Below are 12,624 nucleotides of genomic sequence, written 5' to 3' on the forward strand. Positions count from 1 at the left end.
CCTCCCATATACAATCTCTTGCCCGCTCGTGCCGCTTACACCTAAAGAACATCTCTAGAATCCGCCCTTTTCTCACCATGGAGACAGCTAAAACCCTCACTGTCGCCCTGATCCACTCCCGCCTGGACTACTGCAATGCTCTATTAATTGGCCTCCGCCTCACTCGACTTTCCCCTCTCCAGTCCATCCTTAATGCAGCAGCCAGGGTCGTCCATCTGGCCAATCGTTACTCGGACGCGTCCGCTCTTCGCCAGTCGTTACACTGGCTACCCATTCATTACAGGATACAATTCAAAGTACTTGTTCTCACCCACAAAGCTCTCCACAGTGCGGTACCCCTATACATCTCCCTGATTTCTGTCTATCGGCCTAACCGACCGCTGCACTCTGCAAATGACTTTCGGCTAACCTCTGCACTAACCCGTACCTCCCACTCCCGACTCCAAGACTTCTCCCGTGCTGCGCCAATCCTCTGGAATGCTCTACCCCAAGATATTAGGACCATCCACAACTTGCATAGTTTTAGGCGCTCGCTCAAAACACATTTGTTCATAGCGGCCTACCTCGGTCACTAATCAAAGTCATTTTATGTTTGTGTGTGTGTGTAGCCCATTCACTATCTACATCTATCCTCCATTCCCTGAAGATGTCTGGACCATCATTGTAAATACACACCTGTACTTTGTATCTCCCCACCTCATTGTAAATTGTAAGCTCTCACGAGCAGGGGCGGCTTATTTTTCTTTATTGTATTGTTAACGTTGTTACTTATGACTGTTGTGTTTGAAGCTGTTAAACTGTAAAGCGCTGCGGAATATGTTGGCGCTATATAAATAAAGATTATTATTATTTCTAGCCCAAATCGGTGCCGCAATATATCAATATAATAGAAAAAAGAAATCCCTGCCGTTTGAGAGGGACTATACCGGTTTCAGCTGGTACTAGATGGGAGAATAGTCTACTGCAGCTACAAGGGCCATAAACATTCTTTTGGGAGGAGGAAATGAGGGGTTTAGGATTCAAACACATATCAGCAGGCAGAAGAGCTTGAGAGGGGAGTCGGAGCCCGCAGCGTGTGTCTAATACAGCTATGCAGATACTCAAACATGAAATATTCACATTATCGTGACACTTGGTGGCAAAACCCTTGTTGGCAAGCACAGCAGTCAGATGTTTTTTGTAGTTGATGATGAGGTTTGCGCACATGTCAGGAGGAAGTTTGGTCCACTCCTCTTTGCAGATCATCTCTAAATTATAAAGATTTTGAGGCTGTCGCTTGGCAACTCGGAGCTTCAACTCCCTCCATAAGTTTCTATGGCATTAAGGTCTGCAGACCGGCTAGGCCGCTCCATAACCTTAATGTGCCTCTCTGTGAGCCACTCCTTTGTTTCCTTGGATGTACGACCCAGCCATGACCCATTTTTAATGTCCTGGTGGAGTGAAGGAAGTTGTCGCTCAAGATTTTACGGTACATGGCTCCATCCATTCTCCCATTGATGCGGTGAAATAGTCCTGTGCCCTTAGCAGAGAAACACCCCCAAAGCATAATGTTTCCACCTCCATGCTTGACATTGGGGATGGTGTTCTTGGGGTCATAGGCAGCATTTTTCTTCCTCCAAACACAGCAAGTTGAGTTAAAGGGAATCTCAGCTCATATTTCGTATATAAACTGCGGCGACCGCTATCTGGCTTATCTACATCATTCTGTAATGTGAAAGACAAGAAAAACAAGTTAGATTATACTCACCCGGGGGGGCGGTCCGGTCCAATGAGCATCGTGGTCTGGGTCTGGCGCCTCCCATCGTCATACGATGACGTCCTCTTCGTGGCTCCTGCGCAGGTGTACTTTATCTGACCTTTCCTGGCTCCTGTGCAGGCATAATTCTCTGCCCTGTTGAGGGTAGCACAAAGTAATGCAGGCGCCGGGAAAGGTCAGATAAAGTACGCCTGCACAGGAGCCACGACAGGAAGCAAAGAAGCAGACGTCATCCTATGAAGATGGGAGGCACCGGACCGCGACGCCCATCGGACGGGACCGCCCCAGGTGAGTATAATCTAACTTGTTTTTCTTATCTTTCAGGTTATATGGCGGCTTATCTACAGCATTAGCGGCCGCAGTTAATATACGAAATATGAGGTGACAGATTCCCTTTAATACCAGTGACCTAAATTTTTCTCTAATTTGACCACAGCACCTTCTCCCAATCACTCACAGAATCCTTATTGGCAGACTTCAGACCGGCCTGCACATGTGCCTTCTGGAGCAGGGGGACCTTGCGGGCACTGCAGGATTTTACACCTTTACGGTGTAATGTGTTACCGATGGATTTCTTGGTGACTGTGGTCCCAGCTGACTTGAGATCATTAACAAGTTCCCCCGTGTAGTTTTAGGCTGATCTCTCACCTTCCTCATGATCAAGGATACCCCACGAGGTGAGATTTTGCATGGTGCCCCAGATCGATGTCGATTGACAGTCATTTTGTATTTCTTCCATTTTCTTACTATTGCACCAACAGTTGTCTCCTTCTCACCCAGCGTCTTACTTACGCTTTTGTAGCCCATTCCAGCTTTGTGCAGGTCTATGATCTTGTCCCTGACATCCTTATAAAGCTCTTTGGTCTTGCCCATGTTGTAGAGGTTAGTCTGACTGAGTCTGTGGACAGGAGTCTTTTATAAAGGCGACTATGTAATACAGCTGTCTCTAATGCAGGTAACGAGTTGATTAGGAGTCAGGACTCTTAGGCCGGCCTCACACTAGCGAGTATTACGGACGTATGAGAGGCGCAGAAAATACAGATTGCACACGGTACAATGATTCTCTATGCCCCAGCTCCTATCTGCCGTATTTTACTGATCCGTATTATACGGTCTTGTACGGCCGTAGAAAATCGCAGCATGCTGCGTTTGTCACTGTATTGCGCAAAAAATACGCCAATGAAAGTCTATTGAAGCCCCAAAAATACGGATTACACACGGACCAACAGTGTGACTTGCAAGAAATATGCAGCGGTGTTCTATAGAAAAGCCGGCAATTCAGTGCGGTGTACAGTAAAATCACACTGACAGCTTACAGTAGAATAGGTAGAATAAATGTCTACACATGGTATAGGGGTATATATATATACAGTGGGGCAAAAAAGTATTTAGTCAGTCAGCAATAGTGCAAGTTCCACCACTTAAAAAGATGAGAGGCGTCTGTAATTTACATCATAGGTAGACCTCAACTATGGGAGACAAACTGAGAAAAAAAAATCCAGAAAATCACATTGTCTGTTTTTTTAACATTTTATTTGCATATTATGGTGGAAAATAAGTATTTGGTCAGAAACAAAATTTCATCTCAATACTTTGTAATATATCCTTTGTTGGCAATGACAGAGGTCAAACGTTTTCTGTAAGTCTTCACAAGGTTGCCACACACTGTTGTTGGTATGTTGGCCCATTCCTCCATGCAGATCTCCTCTAGAGCAGTGATGTTTTTGGCTTTTCGCTTGGCAACACGGACTTTCAACTCCCTCCAAAGGTTTTCTATAGGGTTGAGATCTGGAGACTGGCTAGGCCACTCCAGGACCTTGAAATGCTTCTTACGAAGCCACTCCTTCGTTGCCCTGGCGGTGTGCTTTGGATCATTGTCATGTTGAAAGACCCAGCCACGTTTCATCTTCAATGCCCTTGCTGATGGAAGGAGGTTTGCACTCAAAATCTCACGATACATGGCCCCATTCATTCTTTCATGTACCCGGATCAGTCGTCCTGGCCCCTTTGCAGAGAAACAGCCCCAAAGCATGATGTTTCCACCACCATGCTTTACAGTAGGTATGGTGTTTGATGGATGCAACTCAGTATTCTTTTTCCTCCAAACACGACAAGTTGTGTTTCTACCAAACAGTTCCAGTTTGGTTTCATCAGACCATAGGACATTCTCCCAAAACTCCTCTGGATCATCCAAATGCTCTCTAGCAAACTTCAGACGGGCCCGGACATGTACTGGCTTAAGCAGTGGGACACGTCTGGCACTGCAGGATCTGAGTCCATGGTGGCGTAGTGTGTTACTTATGGTAGGCCTTGTTACATTGGTCCCAGCTCTCTGCAGTTCATTCACTAGGTCCCCCCGCGTGGTTCTGGGATTTTTGCTCACCGTTCTTGTGATCATTCTGACCCCACGGGGTGGGATTTTGCGTGGAGCCCCAGATCGAGGGAGATTATCAGTGGTCTTGTATGTCTTCCATTTTCTAATTATTGCTCCCACTGTTGATTTCTTCACTCCAAGCTGGTTGGCTATTGCAGATTCAGTCTTCCCAGCCTGGTGCAGGGCTACAATTTTGTTTCTGGTGTCCTTTGACAGCTCTTTGGTCTTCACCATAGTGGAGTTTGGAGTCAGACTGTTTGAGGGTGTGCACAGGTGTCTTTTTATACTGATAACAAGTTTAAACAGGTGCCATTACTACAGGTAATGAGTGGAGGAAAGAGGAGACTCTTAAAGAAGAAGATACAGGTCTGCGAGAGCCAGAAATCTTGATTGTTTGTTTCTGACCAAATACTTATTTTCCACCATAATATGCAAATAAAATGTTAAAAAAACAGACAATGTGATTTTCTGGATTTTTTTTTCTCAGTTTGTCTCCCATAGTTGAGGTCTACCTATGATGTAAATTACAGACGCCTCTCATCTTTTTAAGTGGTGGAACTTGCACTATTGCTGATTGACTAAATACTTTTTTGCCCCACTGTATCTAGATGGTGGCCCGATTCTAACGCATCGGGTATTCTAGAATATGCATGTCCACATAGTATATTGCACAGCCCATGTAGTATATTGCCCAGCTACGTAGTATATTGCCCAGCCGGGTTTGTCACAGGTGAAAAAATAAACATACAATCCCCTTTGCGAGCGAGCCCTTGTAATCCATGGCAGCTTCCGGTCCCAGCGTTGGTATGGGCGCAGGACCTGTGATGACGTCGCGGTCACATGACCGTGACGTCATGGCAGGTCCTTCTGCCATACCATCTTTGCCACCGGAAACTGCAGCGGAAGTTGGCGGCCGGCGGGAGCGGCTCAGTGGACTACAGAGGGTGAGTATAGCAGGTTTATTTTTTTTTTAAATTATTTTTAACATTACATTTTTTACTATAATAACTTACATAATTTACTATAATAACAAATCTGCAGGTGGTCGGACATCTAGGAAATAGCGACCACAATATTGTGCAGTTTCACCTGTCTTTCACTAGGGGGACTTGTCAGGGAGTCACAAAAACACTGAACTTTAGGAAGGCAAAGTTTGACCAGCTTAGAGATGCCCTTAATCTGGTAGACTGGGACAATATCCTCAGAAATGAGAATACAGATAATAAATGGGAAATGTTTAAGAACATCCTAAATAGGCAGTGTAAGCGGTTTATACCTTGTGGGAATAAAAGGACTAGAAATAGGAAAAACCCAATGTGGCTAAACAAAGAAGTAAGACAGGCAATTAACAGTAAAAAGAAAGCATTTGCACTACTAAAGCAGGATGGCACCATTGAAGCTCTAAAAAACTATAGGGAGAAAAATACTTTATCTAAAAAACTAATTAAAGCTGCCAAAAAGGAAACAGAGAAGCACATTGCTAAGGAGAGTAAAACTAATCCCAAACTGTTCTTCAACTATATCAATAGTAAAAGAATAAAAACTGAAAATGTAGGCCCCTTAAAAAATAGTGAGGAAAGAATGGTTGTAGATGACGAGGAAAAAGCTAATATATTAAACACCTTCTTCTCCACGGTATTCACGGTGGAAAATGAAATGCTAGGTGAAATCCCAAGAAACAATGAAAACCCTATATTAAGGGTCACCAATCTAACCCAAGAAGAGGTGCGAAACCGGCTAAATAAGATTAAAATAGATAAATCTCCGGGTCCGGATGGCATACACCCACGAGTACTAAGAGAACTAAGTAATGTAATAGATAAACCATTATTTCTTATTTTTAGGGACTCTATAGAGACAGGGTCTGTTCTGCAGGACTGGCGCATAGCAAATGTGGTGCCAATATTCAAAAAGGGCTCTAAAAGTGAACCTGGAAATTATAGGCCAGTAAGTCTAACCTCTATTGTTGGTAAAATATTTGAAGGGTTTCTGAGGGATGTTATTCTGGATTATCTCAATGAGAATAACTGTTTAACTCCATATCAGCATGGGTTTTTGAGAAATCGCTCCTGTCAAACCAATCTAATCAGTTTTTATGAAGAGGTAAGCTATAGGCTGGACCACAGTGAGTCATTGGACGTGGTATATCTCGATTTTTCCAAAGCGTTTGATACCGTGCCGCACAAGAGGTTGGTACACAAAATGAGAATGCTTGGTCTGGGGGAAAATGTGTGTAAATGGGTTAGTAACTGGCTTAGTGATAGAAAGCAGAGGGTGGTTATAAATGGTATAGTCTCTAACTGGGTCGCTGTGACCAGTGGGGTACCGCAGGGGTCAGTATTGGGACCTGTTCTCTTCAACATATTCATTAATGATCTGGTAGAAGGTTTACACAGTAAAATATCGATATTTGCAGATGATACAAAACTATGTAAAGCAGTTAATACAAGAGAAGATAGTATTCTGCTACAGATGGATCTGGATAAGTTGGAAACTTGGGCTGAAAGGTGGCAGATGAGGTTTAACAATGATAAATGTAAGGTTATACACATGGGAAGAGGGAATCAATATCACCATTACACACTGAACGGGAAACCACTGGGTAAATCTGACAGGGAGAAGGACTTGGGGATCCTAGTTAATGATAAACTTACCTGGAGCAGCCAGTGCCAGGCAGCAGCTGCCAAGGCAAACAGGATCATGGGGTGCATTAAAAGAGGTCTGGATACACATGATGAGAGCATTATACTGCCTCTGTACAAATCCCTAGTTAGACCGCACATGGAGTACTGTGTCCAGTTTTGGGCACCGGTGCTCAGGAAGGATATAATGGAACTAGAGAGAGTACAAAGGAGGGCAACAAAATTAATAAAGGGGATGGGAGAACTACAATACCCAGATAGATTAGCGAAATTAGGATTATTTAGTCTAGAAAAAAGACGACTGAGGGGCGATCTAATAACCATGTATAAGTATATAAGGGGACAATACAAATATCTCGCTGAGGATCTGTTTATACCAAGGAAGGTGACGGGCACAAGGGGGCATTCTTTGCGTCTGGAGGAGAGAAGGTTTTTCCACCAACATAGAAGAGGATTCTTTACTGTTAGGGCGGTGAGAATCTGGAATTGCTTGCCTGAGGAGGTGGTGATGGCGAACTCAGTCGAGGGGTTCAAGAGAGGCCTGGATGTCTTCCTGGAGCAGAACAATATTGTATCATACAATTATTAGGTTCTGTAGAAGGACGTAGATCTGGGTATTTATTATGATGGAATATAGGCTGAACTGGATGGACAAATGTCTTTTTTCGGCCTTACTAACTATGTTACTATTAATGCTGCATAGGCAGCGTCAATAGTAAAAAGTTGGGGACACACAGGGTTAATAGCGGCGGTAACGGAGTGCGTTACCCGCGGCATAACGCAGTCCGTTACCGCCGGCATTAACCCTTTGTTAGCGGTGACCGGAGGGGAGTATGCGGGCGACAGGCACTGACTGCGGGGAGTAGGGGGCGGCCATTTTTTTCCGGACTGTGCCCGTCGCTGATTGGTACCGGCAGCCATGACAGGCAGCTGGCGAGACCAATCAGCGAATGAATTACCGTGACAGAAGGACAGACAGACAGACGGAAGTGACCTATAGACAATTATATAGTAGATGTGTGTATATATATATATATATATATATATATATATATGTCAGTGAGACACATATATGTATATATATTAACTAGCTATTGAACCCGTTCTACGCCCGGGTGGCTAGCATCTATATTGGTATATGGTCTCCATCCTGGTATGTGCTGCTCCATCCTGTGCCCCCATCCTGCCATGTGTTGCACCCATCTTGCGCCCCATTCTGTCATGTGCTGCTCCCATCCTGCGCCCCCATTGTGACATGTGCTGCTCACATCCTGCGCCCCCATTGTGACATGTGCTGCTCCCATCCTGCGCCCTCGTTCTGACATGTTCTGCACCCATCCTGCGCCCCCGTTCTGTCATGTGCTGCTCCCATCCTGCGCCTCCATTCTGACATGTTCTGCACCCATCCTGTGCCCGTTCTGTCATGTGCTGCTCCCATCCTGCACCCGTTCTGTCATGTGCTGCTGCCATCCTGCGCCCCCGTTCTGTCATGTGCTGCTCACATCCTGTGCCCGTTCTGTCATGTGCTGCTGCCATCCTGCGCCCCCGTTCTGTCATGTGCTGCTCACATCCTGCGCCTCCGTTCTGTCATGTGCTGCTCCCATCCTGCGCCCGTTCTGTCATGTGCTGCTCCCATCCTGCGCCCGTTCTGTCATGTGCTGCTGCCATCCTGCGCCCCCGTTCTGTCATGTGCTGCTCCCATCCTGCGCCCGTTCTGTCATGTGCTGCTGCCATCCTGCGCCTGTTCTGTCATGTGCTGCTCCCATCCTGCGCCCGTTCTTTCATGTGCTGCTCCCATCCTGCGCCCCTGTTCTGTCATGTGCTGCTGCCATCCTGCGCCCCTGTTCTGTCATGTGCTGCTACCATCCTGCGCCCGTTCTGTCATCCTGCGCCCGTTCTGTCATGTGCTGCTGCTATCCTGCGCCCGTTCTTTCATGTGCTGCTCCCATCCTGCGCCCGTTCTGTCATGTGCTGCTGCCATCCTGCGCCCCTGTTCTGTCATGTGCTGCTGCCATCCTGCGCCCCTGTTCTGTCATGTGCTGCTACCATCCTGCGCCCGTTCTGTCATCCTGCGCCCGTTCTGTCATGTGCTGCTGCCATCCTGCGCCCGTTCTGTCATCCTGCGCCCGTTCTGTCATGTGCTGCTGCTATCCTGCGCCCGTTCTGTCATGTGCTGCTCCCATCCTGCGCCCGTTCTGTCATGTGCTGCTGCCATCCTGCGCCCATTCTGTCATGTGCTGCTGCCATCCTGCGCCCGTTCTGTCATGTGCTGCTGCCATCCTGCGCCCCTGTTCTGTCATGTGCTGCTCCCATCCTGCGCCCCCGTTCTGTCATGTGCTGCTCCCATCCTGCGCCCCCGTTCTGTCATGTGCTGCTCCCATCCTGCGCCCCCGTTCTGTCATGTGCTGCTCCCATCCTGCGCCCGTTCTGTCATGTGCTGCTACCATCCTGCGCCCATTCTGTCATGTGCTGCTACCATCCTGCGCCCATTCTGTCATGTGCTGCTGCCATCCTGCGCCCATTCTGTCATGTGCTGCTGCCATCCTGCGCCCGTTCTGTCATGTGCTGCTCCCATCCTGCGCCCCCGTTCTGTCATGTGCTGCTCCCATCCTGCGCCCGTTCTGTCATGTGCTGCTGCCATCCTGCGCCCATTCTGTCATGTGCTGCTACCATCCTGCGCCCGTTCTGTCATGTGCTGCTCCCATCCTGCGCCACCATTGTATTATATGGCCCCCATAAGATGCTCCATTATATATGCCCCGTATGCTGCTGCCATATATAAAAAAAAAAAAAAATACCCTACTCACCTATCGTCGCTGGGCGCCGAGTGCTGGGGGGCCTGAGCAGGCGGGGACACCGGCGCACTGTGGGGGTCAGGTGCCGGAGTCACCGCTAGCTCAGGCCCCCAGCACTTGCTATACTCACCTGTCTGTCCCGTTCCAGCGCTGCGCGCCGCCATCTTCCGGCTCCTCTGGCTGTGACTGTTCAGTCAGAGGGCGGCGCGCATTAAGCGCGTCATCGCGCCCTGTGAACTGTGAGCGTCACAGCAGAGGACCCGGGAGAAGGAGCCGCACGCAACGCTGGAACGTGGGACAGGTGAATATACTCACCCTCCTGGCGGTCCCTGCCTCTCCGGTGGAGATCGCGGTGTACGTTCAGTGTTTACGCATACCGCCATCTCCTGGGAGCGTCACTCTGTGAGACCCAGACTGCGCCGGCGCTTGTGCTTGCGCAGTCTATAAAGGCTTCGGACAGAGTGACGCTCCCAGCGTTATATTATAGATATTTCATACAGCGCTATGAATTCAATTGCCGGCTTTTCATTTCTCCTTCCCAATGCCGACATGATATGTGACCTGGTTACATGCAGTAAACCATCTCATATCACCATTTTTTTGCATATTCCACACTAATGTTAGTAGTGTGTATGTGCAAAATGTGGGCGCTTTAGCTATTAAAGGGTTAAATCGTAGAAAAAATAGGCGTGGGCTCCAGCGCAATTTTCTCCGCCAGAGTGGTAAAGCCAGTGACTGAGGGCAGATATTAACCCCTTCACCCCCGGAGCTTTTTCCGCTTTTTCATTTTCGTTTTTTGCTCCCCTCCTTCCCAGAGCCATAACTTTTTTATTTTTCCGCCAATTTGGCCATGTGAGGGCTTATTTTTTGCGAGACGAGATGTACTTTTGAACGATATCATTGGTTTTGCCATGTAACAGAAAACGGGAAAAAAATTCCAAGTGTGATGAAATTGCAAAAAAAGTGCAATCTCACACTTGTTTTTTGTTGGGCTTTTTTGCTAGGTTCACCAAATGCTAAAACTGACCTGCCATTATGATTATCTAGGTCATTACGAGTTCATAGACACCAAACATGTTTAGGTTATTTTTTATCTAAGTGGTGAAAAAAAATTCCAAAGTTTGCTTAAAAAAAAAAAAAATTGTGCGATTTTCCGATACCCGTAGCGTCTCCAATTTTCGTGATCTGGGGTTGGGTGAGGGCTTATTTTTTGCGTGCCAAGCTGACGTTTTTAATGATACCATTTTGGTGCAGATACGTTCTTTTGATCACCCGTTATTGCATTTTAATGCAATGTCGCGGCGACCAAAAAAACGTAATTTTGGCGTTTTGATTTTTTTTCTCGCTACACCATTTAGCGATCAGGTTAATCCTTTGTTTTTATTGATAGATCGGGCGATTCTGAACGCGGCGATACCAAATATGTGTAGGTTTGATTTTTTTTTTAATTGTTTTATTTTGATTGGGGCGAAAGGGGGGTGATTTGAACTTTTATATATTTTTTATTTTTTTTACATTTTTAATCACCTTTTTTTTTTTTAAATTTTGGCATGCTTCACTAGCCTCCATAGGAAGCTAGAAGCTGGCACAGCACGATCGGCTCTGCTACATAGAGGTGAAGCACAGATCACCTCTATGTAGCAGAAATGCAGGTGTGCTTTGAACGCCGACCACAGGGTGGCGCTCAAAGCAATTGGCCATCAACAACCATAGAGGTCTCAAGGAGACCTCTGGTTGTTATGGCAATGCACTGCTGACCCCCGATCATGTGACGGGGGTCAGCAGTGCGAGCATCTCCGGCCGCGCGGCCGGGAGCGCTAGTTAAATGCCGCTGTCAGCGCTTGACGGCGGCATTTAACTAGTTAATGGGCGCGGGCGGATCGCGATTCCGCTCGCGCTCATTGCGCGCACATGTCAGCTGTACAAAACAGCTGACATGTCGCGGCTTTGAGGTGGGCAGAAAGGGGTTAATAGCCTGGAGAGGGTCCATGGTTATTGGCCCCCCCCTGGCTAAAAATATCTGCCCCCAGAAAAGGCACATCTGGAAGATGCGCCTATTCTGGCACTTGGCCACTCTCTTCCCATTCCCGTGTAGCGGTGGGATATGGGGTAATGAAGGGTTAATGCCACCTTGCTATTGTAAGGTGACATTAAGCCAGATTAATAATGGAGAAGCGTCAATTATGACACCTAGCCATTATTAATCCAATAGTATGAAATGGTTAAAAAGCACACAATATTGCAAAGTATTTTAATGAAATAAATACACAAGTTGTTGTAATATTTTATCATACTGGTAATCCACCTGAAGACCATTGTCATCTGGAACAAAAGTAAAAAAAACAAACAACATCATATTCCGATGATCAGTCATGTCCCACGCTGTAAATCCATCTGAAAGGGTTAACTAATTTTACAAGCAGAAGCTCTGCTAATGCAGCTGCCCCTGCCTGTAAAACCCAGCAAATGAATGGAATTTAGGTCAATGACCTGTAGTTACCTTGAGTCGCGGTGATGCGCCCTCTGCTGGTTGTCCTCATATGTACTCGAGCCTGGGAAAATATTCTGAAAATATGATATATTAATTAAAAAAAATATATATATATATATACATTAGATGGTGGCCTGATTCTAACGCATCGGGTATTCTAGAATATGCATGTCCACATAGTATATTGCCCACCGACATAGTATACAGCACAGAGCCACGTAGTATATTGCCCAGTCACATATGTCACAGGTTAAAAAATAAACATACCTAATAATCCGAGGGCCCCTTGTAGTTCTAACATACTCACCATTCTGGTCGCTGCTCCTCAGCGTCCCGTCTCTCCGCCTCCTGGGATCCAACGGCGCTGTGCTGATGGGCCCGCGGCTGCCGCCATCTTGCGTTCCCAGGATGCATTGTGAAATTACCCAGATGACCGCTAGGTCTTCTGGGTAATTTCACAATGCATCGCTGGGAAAGGAAGATGGCGGCAGGCGCGAGCGGCTCAGCGGACAACGGACGGTAAGTATAGCAGGTTTTTTTTTTTTTTTTTACTATTTTTAACATTA

The sequence above is a fragment of the Ranitomeya imitator genome, chromosome 1 (assembly GCF_032444005.1).
Source record: "Ranitomeya imitator isolate aRanImi1 chromosome 1, aRanImi1.pri, whole genome shotgun sequence".
In the NCBI taxonomy this organism is placed as follows: domain Eukaryota; kingdom Metazoa; phylum Chordata; class Amphibia; order Anura; family Dendrobatidae; genus Ranitomeya; species Ranitomeya imitator.